This window comes from Bombina bombina, chromosome 3 (genome assembly GCF_027579735.1).
Source record: "Bombina bombina isolate aBomBom1 chromosome 3, aBomBom1.pri, whole genome shotgun sequence".
Lineage (NCBI taxonomy): Eukaryota > Metazoa > Chordata > Amphibia > Anura > Bombinatoridae > Bombina > Bombina bombina.
The window spans coordinates 99,051,819-99,065,347 of NC_069501.1; the positions used below are offsets into that span (position 1 = coordinate 99,051,819).

The 13,529-nt window shown below is 43.0% G+C and overlaps 1 protein-coding gene across 2 annotated transcripts in view; it reads right to left on the reverse strand.

Moving 5' to 3' along the window:
• DYRK1A (dual specificity tyrosine phosphorylation regulated kinase 1A) overlaps positions 1 to 13,529 on the reverse strand; it is an 833,667-nt gene that overhangs the window by 406,453 nt on the left and 413,685 nt on the right. The gene's annotated exons all lie outside the window — the stretch shown is intronic.

The following is a 13,529-nucleotide window of genomic DNA, read 5'->3' on the forward strand; positions in this document are numbered from 1 at the left end:
AAGATCACCGAAGCCCTCTCCTGGTTGATCCTGGCTACCAGCCTGGGAATGAGAGGAAACGGTGGGAAAACATAAGCTAGGTTGAAGGTCCAAGGTGCTACTAGTGCATCCACTAGAGTCGCCTTGGGATCCCTGGATCTGGACCCGTAACAAGGAACCTTGAAGTTCTGACGAGACGCCATCAGATCCATGTCTGGAATGCCCCATAATTGAGTTATTTGGGCAAAGATTTCCGGGTGGAGTTCCCACTCCCCCGGATGGAATGTCTGACGACTCAGAAAATCCAATTCCCAATTTTCCACTCCTGGGATGTGGATTGCAGACAAGTGGCAGGAGTGATCCTCCGCCCATTGAATTATCTTGGTCACTTCCTCCATCGCCAGGGAACTCCTTGTTCCCCCCTGATGGTTGATATATGCAACTGTCGTCATGTTGTCTGATTGAAACCTTATGAATTTGGCCTCTGCTAGATGAGGCCAAGCTTTGAGAGCATTGAATATCGCTCTCAGTTCCAGAATGTTTATCGGGAGAAGAGATTCTTCCCGAGACCATAGACCCTGAGCTTTCAGGGGTTCCCAGACCGCGCCCCAGCCCACCAGACTGGCGTCGGTCGTGACAATGACCCACTCTGGTCTGCGGAAGCTCATTCCCTGTGACAGGTTGTCCAGGATTAGCCACCAACGGAGTGAATCTCTGGTCCTTTGATCTACTTGAATCGTCGGAGACAAGTCTGTATAATCCCCATTCCACTGTCTGAGCATGCACAGTTGTAATGGTCTTAGATGAATTCGTGCAAAAGGAACTATGTCCATTGCTGCAACCATCAATCCTATTACTTCCATGCACTGCGCTATGGAAGGACGAAGAACAGAATGAAGAACTTGACAAGAGCTTAGAAGTTTTGATTTTCTGACCTCTGTCAGAAAAATTCTCATTTCTAAGGAGTCTATTATTGTTCCCAAGAAGGGAACTCTTGTTGACGGGGAAAGAGAACTTTTTTCTATGTTTACTTTCCATCCGTGAGATCTGAGAAAGGCTAGGACGATGTCCGTATGAGCCTTTGCTTTTGACAGAGACGACGCTTGAATCAGGATGTCGTCCAAGTACGGTACTACTGCAATGCCCCTTGGTCTTAGAACCGCTAGAAGGGACCCTAGTACCTTTGTGAAAATTCTCGGAGCAGTGGCTAATCCGAATGGAAGTGCCACAAACTGGTAATGCTTGTCCAGAAAAGCGAACCTTAGGAACTGATGATGTTCCTTGTGGATAGGAATATGGAGGTACGCATCCTTTAAATCCACCGTGGTCATAAATTGACCTTCCTGGATGGTAGGAAGGATCGTTCGAATGGTTTCCATTTTGAACGATGGAACCCTGAGAAATTTGTTTAGGATCTTGAGATCTAGAATTGGTCTGAATGTTCCCTCTTTTTTGGGAACTATGAACAGGTTGGAGTAAAACCCCATCCCTTGTTCTCTTATTGGAACTGGATGAATTACTCCCATCCTTAACAGGTCTTCTACACAATGTAAGAATGCCTGTCTTTTTATTTGGTTTGAAGATAATTGAGACCTGTGGAACCTTCCCCTTGGGGGTAGTTCCTTGAATTCCAGGAGATAACCTTGAGAAACTATTTCTAGTGCCCAAGGATCCTGAACATCTCTTGCCCAGGCCTGAGCAAAGAGAGAAAGTCTGCCCCCCACCAGATCCGGTCCCGGATCGGGGGCCATCCCTTCATGCTGTTTTGGTAGCAGTGGCAGGCTTCTTGGCCTGCTTATCCTTGTTCCAGCCTTGCATCGGTCTCCAGGCTGGTTTGGGTTGAGAAGTATTACCCTCTTGCTTAGAGGATGTAGAAGTAGAGGCTGGTCCGTTTCTGCGAAAGGGACGAAAATTAGGCTTATTTCTAGCCTTAAAAGACCTATCCTGAGGAAGGGCGTGGCCCTTTCCTTCGGTGATGTCTGAAATAATCTCTTTCAAATCAGGACCAAACAGTGTTTTGCCCTTGAAAGGGATGTTAAGCAATTTTGTCTTGGAAGACACATCCGCTGACCAAGACTTTAGCCAGAGCGCTCTACGCGCCACGATAGCAAACCCTGAATTTTTCGCCGCTAATCTCGCTAATTGCAAAGCGGCATCTAGAATAAAAGAGTTAGCCAATTTAAGTGCATGAACTCTGTCCATAACCTCCTCATACGAAGATTCTTTATTGAGCGACTTTTCTAGTTCTTCGAACCAGAAACACGCTGCCGTAGTGACAGGAACAATGCATGAAATTGGTTGAAGAAGGTAACCTTGCTGAACAAACATTTTTTTAAGCAAACCCTCTAATTTTTTATCCATAGGATCTTTAAAAGCACAACTATCTTCTATGGGAATAGTAGTGCGTTTGTTTAGAGTAGAGACCGCCCCCTCGACCTTAGGGACTGTCTGCCATAAGTCCTTTCTGGGGTCGACTATAGGAAATAATTTCTTAAATATAGGGGGAGGAACAAAAGGTATGCCGGGCCTTTCCCATTCCTTGTTTACTATGTCCGCCACCCGCTTGGGTATAGGAAAAACATCGGGGGGCACCGGAACCTCTAGGAACTTGTCCATCTTACATAATTTCTCTGGAATGACCAAATTGTCACAATCATCCAGAGTAGACAATACCTCCTTAAGCAGTGCGCGGAGATGTTCTAATTTAAATTTAAATGTTACAACATCAGGTTCAGCTTGTTGAGAAATTTTTCCTGAATCTGAAATTTCTCCCTCAGACAAAACCTCCCTCCTGGCCCCTTCAGATTGGTGTGAGGGTATGTCAGAAACGTTATCATCAGCGTCCTCTTGCTCTTCAGTGTTTAAAACAGAGCAATCGCGCTTTCTTTGATAAGTAGGCATTTTAGATAAAATATTTGCAATAGAATTATCCATAACAGCCGTTAATTGTTGCATAGTAATAAGTATTGGCGCACTAGATGTACTAGGGGCCTCTTGTGTGGGCAAAACTGGTGTAGACACAGAAGGGGGTGATGCAGTACCATGCTTACTCCCCTCATCTGAAGAATCATCTTGGGCACTATTATTATCTGTGGCATCATTGTCCCTACCTTGTTTGGACACCATGTCACAATTATCACATATATTTAAATGGGGAGACACATTGGCTTTCATACATATAGAACATCGTTTATCTGATGGTTCAGACATGTTAAACAGGCTTAAACTTGTCAACAAAGCACAAAAAACATTTTAAAGTAAAACCGTTACTGTCACTTTAAATTTTAAACAGAACACACTTTATTACTGAATATGCGAAAAAGTATGAAGCAATTGTTCAAAATTCACCAAAATTTCACCACAGTGTCTTAAAGCCTTAAAAGTATTGCACACCAAATTTGAAAGCTTTAACCCTTAAAATAACGGAACCGGAGCCGTTTTTACATTTAACCCCTATACAGTCCCAGGAATCTGCTTTGCTGAGACCCAACCAAGCCCAGAGGGGAATACGATACCAAATGACGCCTTCTATAAGCTTTTTCAGTGGATCTTAGCTCCTCACACATGCATCTGCATGCCTTGCCTTCCAAAAACAACTGCGCATTAGTGGCGCGAAAATGAGGCTCTGCCTATGACTAGAGAAGGCCCCCATCTGAAAAAGGTGTCCATACAGTGCCTGCCGTTTTTTTAACAACAATCCCAAAGATTATAATAACTATAAAGCGCTATAATCTGTCAAATATGCTTAGCAAGTAATCGTTTTAGCCCAGAAAAATGTCTACCAGTTTTTTAAGCCCTTATAAAGCCTTTATTCTTTTACTTAATCTAAGAAAATGGCTTACCGGTCCCCATAGGGAAAATGACAGCCTTCCAGCATTACCAAGTCGTGTTAGAAATGTGGCCATCATACCTCAGGCAGAAAAGTCTGCCAACTGCTTCCCCCAACTGAAGTTACTTCATCTCAACAGTCCTGTGTGGAAACAGCAATCGATTTTAGTAACGTTTGCTAAAATCATCTTCCTCTCACAAACAGAAATCTTCTTCTCTTTTCTGTTTCAGAGTAAATAGTACATACCAGCACTATTTTAAAATAACAAACACTTGATTGAAGAATAAAAACTACATTTAAACACCAAAAAACTCTTAGCCATCTCCGTGGAGATGTTGCCTGTGCAACGGCAAAGAGAATGACTGGGGTAGGAGGAGCCTAGGAGGGATCATATGACCAGCTTTGCTGGGCTCTTTGCCATTTCCTGTTGGGGAAGAGAATATCCCACAAGTAAGGATGACGCCGTGGACCGGACACACCTATGTTGGAGAAATTAATCTTTTTATGATTCACAAGGAATAAATCATTTTATAATTGAGAAGGAATTAATATTTTTATGATTCAGTTCAGTTTTTTTTTTTTTTTAAGTTTCAAATTTGATTCTCTTTTAAGTTAAAATCTTTCTCTTGATCACCTTTCCTTTAGCATACACTGAAGTAAACTAAGGAGAATGTGTTTTGAGCACTATGCGGCAGCAGCAATTGTAGCATTGATGTACCCACAACTATTGGGTGTGGGATTTATAGTGCTGTAGCTTCAGAAGCTCTACCTTAAAACTAAATGTTAAAGTAAGCTGTAAAGCTAGAAGCACTGTTTAATGAAAAAGACTGGTTAAACACAAAAAGAATACATCCATCTACAAACTGGAGGCACCCAAACAGTATGTGCTAGTAGTAAGTTAAGCCAGAGCTACAGCTTTTTTGTTGCTCTCTCAGGACAGCCCACTGCAGCAAAATTGCTCCTACAGGTTGCTTGTACACATACACTGCTGCTGCATAGTGCTCAAGATACTCCACGCTTCTGAATCTATTTTCAGTATGTCCTCATGGAAAAGCAGCGAAGTTTTAACTAAGCAGACAAAGAGAAAAGGGTTAAACTGATTATAGAATTCAAAATTGATAGTTAAAAACAAAGTATGCTCTACCAGTCATGAAAGTAAAATATGTAAATACTGTTAAAAGTCGTTGATCGTTCTGAAAAATGGCAACCATGAAAAATGTAAATCTAAATAATGTATGGTGCATATACATCTTTATACATAAACACATTATCCACCTATTTGTTTAGGAGATTCACCTTGAAATTGCCCCCCACCCCCCCAAAAAAAAAAGTAAATTTATGCTTACCTGATAAATTAATTTCTTCTATGGTACGACGAGTCTACGGATTCATCCTTTACTTGCGGGATATTATCCTCCTGCTAACAGGAAGTGGCAAAGAGCACCACAGCACAGCTGTCTATATAGCTCCTCCCTTAGCTCCACCCCCCAGTCATTCGACCGAAGGTACAGGAAGAAAAAGGAGAAACTACAAGGTGCAGAGGTGACTGAAATTTAAAATAAAAAAATATAATCTGTCTTAAAATTACAGGGCGGGTCGTGGACTCGTACCATAGAAGCAATTAATTTATCAGGTAAGCATAAATTTACTTTTCTTCTATAAGGTACGACGAGTCCACGGATTCATCCTTTACTTGTGGGATACAATACCAAAGCTACAGGACACGGATGAACAGGAGGGACAAGACAGATGGTTAAACAGAAGGCACCACTGCTTGAAGTACTTTTCTCCCAAAAATAGCCTCCGAAGAAGCAAAAGTATCAAATTTGGAAAAGGTATGAAGCGAAGACCAAGTCGCAGCCTTACAAATCTGTTCAACAGAAGCATTTTTAAAAGCCCATGTGGAAGCCACCGCTCTAGTAGAGTGAGCTGTAATCCGTTCAGGAGGCTGCTGTCCAGCAGTCTCGTATGCCAAATGGATGATGCTTTTCAGCCAAAAAGAGAGGGAGGTAGCCGTAGCTTTTTGACCTCTATGTTTTCCAGAATAGACAACAAACAAGACGTTTGACGGAAATCTTTGGCTGCTTGCAAGTAAAACTTCAAAGCACGAACCACGTCCAAGTTGTTCAACAGACGCTCCTTCTTAGAGGAAGGATTAGGACACAGAGAAGGAACAACAATTTCCTGATTGATATTCCTATTAGTAACAACCTTAGGAAGGAATCCGGGTTTGGTACGCAAAACCACCTTATCAGCATGGAAAACAAGATAAGGTGAGTCACATTGCAATGCAGATGATTCATAAACTCTTCGAGCCGAAGAGATAGCAACTAAAAACAGAAATTTCCAAGATAGAAGCTTAATATCTATGTAATGCATAGGTTCAAGCGGAACCCCTTGAAGAACTTTAAGAACTAAATTCAAACTCTATGGCGGAGCAACAGGTTTAAACACAGGCTTTATTCTAACTAAAGCCTAACAGAACGACTGAACATCTGGAACATCTGCCAGACGCTTGTGCAGTAGAATTGATAAGGCAGATATCTGTCCCTTTAAGGAACTAGCTGATAGCCCCTTTTCCAATCCTTCTTGGAGAAAGGACAAAAACATAATTTATGCTTACCTGATAAATTTATTTCTCTTGTAGTGTATCCAGTCCACGGATCATCCATTACTTGTGGGATATTCTCCTTCCCAACAGGAAGTTGCAAGAGGATCACCCACAGCAGAGCTGCTATATAGCTCCTCCCCTAACTGCCATATCCAGTCATTCGACCGAAACAAGCCGAGAAAGGAGAAACCATAGGGTGCAGTGGTGACTGTAGTTTAATTAAAATTTAGACCTGCCTTAAAAGGACAGGGCGGGCCGTGGACTGGATACACTACAAGAGAAATAAATTTATCAGGTAAGCATAAATTATGTTTTCTCTTGTTAAGTGTATCCAGTCCACGGATCATCCATTACTTGTGGGATACCAATACCAAAGCTTAAGTACACGGATGATGGGAGGGACAAGGCAGGAACTTAAACGGAAGGAACCACTGCCTGTAGAACCTTTCTCCCAAAAGTCGCAGCCTTGCAAATCTGTTCAACAGAGGCCTCATTTTTAAAGGCCCAGGTGGAAGCCACAGCTCTAGTAGAATGAGCTGTAATTCTTTCAGGGGGCTGCTGTCCAGCAGTCTCATATGCTAAACGGATTATACTCCGAAGCCAAAAAGAAAGAGAGGTTGCCGAGGCCTTTTGACCTCTCCTCTGTCCAGAGTAAATAACAAACAGGTGAGATGTTTGGCGAAAATCTTTAGTAGCCTGCAAGTAAAACTTCAATGTACGGACTACGTCTAGATTATGCAAAAGACGTTCCTTCTTTGAAGAAGGATTAGGGCATAATGATGGAACAACAATCTCTTGATTGATATTCTTGTTAGAAACACCCTTAGGTAAAAACCCAGGTTTTGTATGCAGAGCTACTTTATCTGAATGAAAGATCAGATAAGGAGAATCACAATGTAAGGCAGATAACTCCGAGACTCTTCGAGCCGAGGAAATAGCCATCAGAAAAAGAACTTTCCATGATAGAAGTTTGATATCAATAGAATGAAGGGGTTCAAACGGAACCCCTTGAAGAACTTTAAGAACCAAGTTTAAGCTCCATGGGGGAGCAACAGTTTTAAACACAGGCTTAATTCTAACTAAAGCCTGACAAAATGCCTGAACGTCTGGAACTTCTGCCAGACGCTTGTGTAAAAGAATAGACAGAGCAGAAATCTGTCCCTTTAAAGAACTAGCTGATAGTCCTTTGTACAAACCCTCTTGGAGGAAGGACAATATCCTAGGAATCCTAACCCTACTCCATGAGTAATTCTTGGATTCACACCAATGAAGATATTTACGCCAAATCTTGTGGTAAATTTTCCTGGTGACAGGCTTTCGTGCCTGTATTAAGGTATCAATTACTGACTCGGAGAAGCCACGCTTTGATAGGATCAATCATTCAATCTCCATGCAGTCAGTCTCAGAGAAAGTAGATTCGGATGAATGAAAGGACCTTGTATTAGAAGGTCTTGTCTCAGAGGCAGAGTCCATGGTGGAAAGGATGACATGTCCACTAGGTCTGCATAGCAGGTCCTGCGTGGCCACGCAGGCGCTATCAATATCACCGATGCTCTCTCCTGTTTGATCTTGGCTATCAGACGAGGGAGCAGAGGAAACGGTGGAAACACATAGGCCAGGTTGAAGAACCAAGGCGCTGCTAGAGCATCTATCAGTGCCGCTTCTGGGTCCCTGGACCTGGATCCGTAACAAGGAAGCTTGGCGTTCTGGCGAGACGCCATGAGATCCAGTTCTGGTTTGCCCCAACAGAGAACCAATTGAGCAAACACCTCCGGATGGAGTTCCCACTCCCCCGGATGAAAAGTCTGACGACTTAGAAAATCCGCCTCCCAGTTCTCTACACCTAGGATATAGATCGCCGACAAGTGGCAAGAGCGAGTCTCTGCCCAGCAAATTATCTTGGAGACTTCTGACATCGCTAGGGAACTCCTGGTCCCCCCTTGATGGATGATGTAAGCCGCAGTCGTGATGTTGTCCGACTGAAATCTGATGAACCTCAGTGTTGCTAACTGAGGCCAAGCTAGAAGAGCATTGAATATTGCTCTTAACTCCAGAATATTTATTGGGAGGAGTTTCTCCTCCTGAGTCCATGAACCCTGAGCCTTCAGGGAGTTCCAGACTGCACCCCAATCTAGAAGGCTGGCGTCTGTTGTTACAATGGTCCAATCTGGCCTGCGAAAGGTCATACCTTTGGACAGATGGACCTGAGATAACCACCAGAGAAGAGAATCTCTGGTTTCCTGATCCAGATTTAGTAGAGGGGACATTTAATCTGTGTAATCCCCATTCCACTGACTGAGCATGCATAATTGCAGAGGTCTGAGATGTAGGCGCGCAAATGGCACTATGTCCATCGCCGCTAACATTAAGCCGATTACTTCCATGCACTGAGCCACCGTGGGGCGCGGAATGGAGTGAAGAACACGGCAAGCATTTAGAAGTTGTGATAACCTGGACTCCGTCAGGTAAATTTTCATTTCTATAGAATCTATCAGAGTCCCTAGGAAGGAAACCCTTGTGAGAGGAGATAGAGAACTCTTTTCTTTGTTCACTTTCCACCCATGCGACCTCAGAAATGCCAGAACTATCTCTGTATGAGACTTGGCAATTTGAAAGCTTGACGCCTGTATCAGAATGTCATCTAGGTAAGGAGCCACCGCTATGCCTCGCGGTCTTAGAACCGCCAGAAGTGAGCCCAGAACCTTTGTAAAAATTCTTGGGGCTGTAGCCAACCCGAATGGAAGAGCTACAAACTGGTAATGCCTATCTAGAAAGGCAAACCTCAGGAACCGATGATGATTGTTGTGGATCGGAATGTGAGGGTAGGCATCCTTTAAGTCCACTGTGGTCATGTACTGACCCTCTTGGATCATGGGTAAAATGGTTCGAATAGTTTCCATCTTGAATGATGGAACTCTGAGGAATTTGTTTAGGATCTTTAGATCCAAAATTGGTCTGAAGGTTCCCTCTTTTTTGGGAACCACAAACAGATTTGAATAAAACCCCTGTCCTTGTTCCGTCCGCGGAACTGGATGGTTCATTCCCATTACAAGGAGGTCTTGCACGCAGCTTAGGAATGCCTCTTTCTTTATCTGGTTTGCAGATAATCTTGAAAGGTGAAATCTCCCTTGTGGGGGAGAAGATTTGAAGTCCAGAAGATATCCCTGAGATATGATCTCCAACGCCCAGGGATCCTGAACATCTCTTGCCCAAACCTGGGCGAAGAGAGAGAGTCTGCCCCCTACTAGATCCGTTGTCGGATAGGGGGCCACTGCTTCATGCTGTCTTGGAGGCAGCAGCAGGCTTTCTGGCCTGCTTGCCCTTGTTCCAGGACTGGGTAGGTTTCCAGGCCTGCTTAGATTGAGGAAAAGTTCCCTCTTGTTTAGAGGGAGCTGATCCTGCACCTGCCTTGAAATTTCGAAAGGCACGAAAATTAGACTGTTTGGCCCTTGATTTGGCCCTGTCCTGAGGAAGGGTATGACCCTTACCTCCAGTAATGTAAGCAATAATTTCTTTCAAACCAGGCCCGAATAAGGTCTGCCCCTTGAAAGGAATGTTAAGTAATTTAGACTTTGAAGTCACATCAGCTGACCAGGATTTAAGCCATAGCGCCCTACGCGCCTGGATGGCAAATCCGGAATTCTTAGCCGTTAGTTTAGTCAAATGAACAATGGCATCAGAAACAAATGAGATAGCTAGCTTAAGTGTTCTAAGCTTGTCAATAATTTCAGTCAATGGAGCTGTATGGATGGCCTCTTGACAGGGCCTCAAACCAGAACGCCGCCGCAGCAATGACAGGCGCAATGCATGCAAGGGGCTGTAAAATAAAACCTTGTTGAATAAACATTTTCTTAAGGTAACCCTCTAATTTTTTATCCATTGGATCTGAAAAAGCACAACAGTCCTCAACCGGGATAGTGGTACGCTTTGCTAAAGTAGAAACTGCTCCCTAAACCTTAGGGACTGTCTGCCATAAGTCCCGTGTAGTGGCATCTATTGGAAACATTTTTCTAAATATAGGAGGTGAGGAAAAGGGCACACCGGGTCTATCCCACTCCTTACTAATAATTTCTGTAAGCCTTTTAGGTATTGGAAAAACATCAGTACTCACCGGCACTGCATAGTATTTATCCAGCCTACACAATTTCTCTGGCACTGCAATTGTGTCACAGTCATTCAGAGCAGCTAATACCTCCCTGAGTAACACACGGAGGTTCTCAAGCTTAAATTTAAAATTAGAAATCTCTGAATCAGGTCTCCCCGATTCAGAGACGTCACCCACAGACTGAAGCTCTCCGTCCTCAGGTTCTGCATAATGTGACGCAGTATCAGACATGGCTCTTACAGCATCTACGCGCTCTGTATCTCGTCTAACCCCAGAGCTATCGCGCTTGCCTCTCAATTCAGGCAATCTGGCTAATACCTGTGACAGGGTATTGATTGCAGCCATGTCCTGCAAAGTAATCGCTATGGGCATCCCTGATGTACTTGGCGCCATATTAGCGTGCGTCCCTCGAGCATTGCACCCACTTGCAAATGGATGATTAACCCCTTAATACAAAAAACAGATTAACAAAACGAAAAATATGTTTTTTAAACCGTCATAACAACTGCCACAGCTCCTACTTTTGAAGCCTTTTGAGCCCTTCAGAGATGTCCTATAGCATGCAGGGGACTGCTGAGGGAAGCTGAATGTCACAGTTTGTAATTTTAACTGCACCAACTGTAACTTTTATACTATAACAGTGGAAAGCCTCAGGAAACTGTTTCTAGGCAAAAATAAAGCCAGCCATGTGGAAAAAACTAGGCCCCAATAAGTTTTATCACCAAAGCATATATAAAAACGATTAACATGCCATCAAACGTTTCATATTACACTTTTATAAGAGTATGTATCTCTGTTAATAAGCCTGATACCAGTCGCTATTAAATCACTGCATTTAGGCTTAACTTACATTAATACGGTATCAGCAGCATTTTTCTAGCAAATTCCATCCCTAGAAATATGTTAACTGCACATACCTTATTGCAGGAAAACCTGCACGCCATTCCCCCTCTGAAGTTACCTCACTCCTCAGAATATGTGAGAACGGCAATGGATCTTAGTTACTTCTGCTAAGATCATAGAAATCACAGGCAGATTCTTCTTCTAATGCTGCCTTTGATAAAACAGTACACTCAGGTACCATTTAAAAATAACAAACTTTTGATTGAAGTTAAGAAACTAACTATAATACACCACTCTCCTCTTACTACGTCCATCTTTGTTGAGAGTTGCAAGAGAATGACTAGATATGGCAGTTAGGGGAGGAGCTATATAGCAGCTCTGCTGTGGGTGATCCTCTTGCAACTTCCTGTTGGGAAGGAGAATATCCCACAAGTAATGGATGATCCGTGGACTGGATACACTTAACAAGAGAAATCCTTGTAATCCTGATCTTACTCCATGAGTAGCCTTTGGATTCGCACCAATAAAGATATTTACGCCATATCTTATGATAAATTTTCCTAGTGACAGGCTTTCGAGCCTGAATCAAGGTATCTATGACCGACTCAGAGAAACCCCGCTTGGATAAAATCAAGCGTACAATCTCCAAGCAGTCAGCCGCAGAGAAATTAGATTTGGATGCTGGAACGGACCTTGAATCAGAAGGTCCTGTCTCAGTGGCAGAGTCCATGGTGGAAGAGATGACATGTCCACCAGGTCTGCATACCATATGAAGCTCTCTCCTGTTTGATTCTGGCAATCAAACGAGGAAGGAGAGGAAATGGTGGAAACACATAAGCCAGGTTGAACGACCAGGGTACTGCTAGAGCATCTATCAGTACTGCCTGAGGATCCCTTGACCTGGACCCGTAACAAGGAAGTTTGGCGTTCTGACGAGACGCCATCAGATCCAATTCTGGTGTGCCCCATTGCTGAATCAATTGTGCAAACACCTCCGGATGGAGTTCCCACTCCCCTGGATGAAAAGTCTGACGACTTAGAAAATCCGCTTCCCAGTTCTCCACTCCTGGGATATAGATTGCTGATAGATGGCAAGAGTGAGTCTCTGCCCATCGAATTATTTTGGTAACCTCTATCATCGCTAGAGAACTCTTTGTCCCCCCCCTGATGATTGATATATACTACAGTCGTGATATTGTCCGACTGGAATCTTACTTTAGTAAAACCACGAACTTATATTTTTTACTAATGTCAATATACACCTGATGAAACGGTCATTTAAGACCGAGAAACGTTGTGTTATAAAATAAAGTGAAGTTTTATAAGACGTTGGACCCACGAACTTTATTTTATCTAATTGTAGCAGTTTTTTATATATTTTGGAGTGTGCTGTTTACGGTACTATACGGTCTTCACTGCACACAAGAGCCAACCGGGTTTGGCTATCTCTAACTAAAGATTGAAGCCTGAGAAAGCAGATTGCAACCGGCAAAGCAATCTATCCGGCATCCATCCGAATACCCCAAAGAACGGGTCAACAAGGACGGTGGTGGGAGTTAGCTGGACGACTCATAAAGTTCCAGAAGGCGTTTGTGACACTTCTCAAGTGTCAGGGAGCTTGTAAGTACCAGTTTTTCATACGCATCTGAAGCTTGCCTGTATCCATTGATCATACACTATGGTGGCGCCTTCTTTTCCATTCTATATTTCTACAGATTTTGTTCTTTTGGGACACCAGCAAAAGTATTGAAGAAGCCGCGAGCCATCATCTGACCGAGCCTGAGGGAGCACTTCGACCCCCTAGGTCTCACCAAGTAACATTGACTTAGCGATATTAAGCTAAGACATCTGAACATTCACATTTTTATCAATATCATTGACTTTTATTTTCATATCTGTGTAAGAGTTTTTTGTATATATTTTATGGTCAAATAATTTTATAGCACTGTATATGTTGGCGCACTGTTCACTTATAATTATTTTTGTTATATTCAGGGATTCCTGAAAGATATCAGTGTTCCAATGTAACTATCGCTAATTTTGAAAAAAAAAAGTGGTTTGGAAATAGCAAAGTGCTACTTAGCATGGGTGTTTTTTGGAGGTTGTAGATGTGTAACAGATTTTGGGGGTCAAAGTTAGAAAAAGTGTTTTTTCCCATTTTT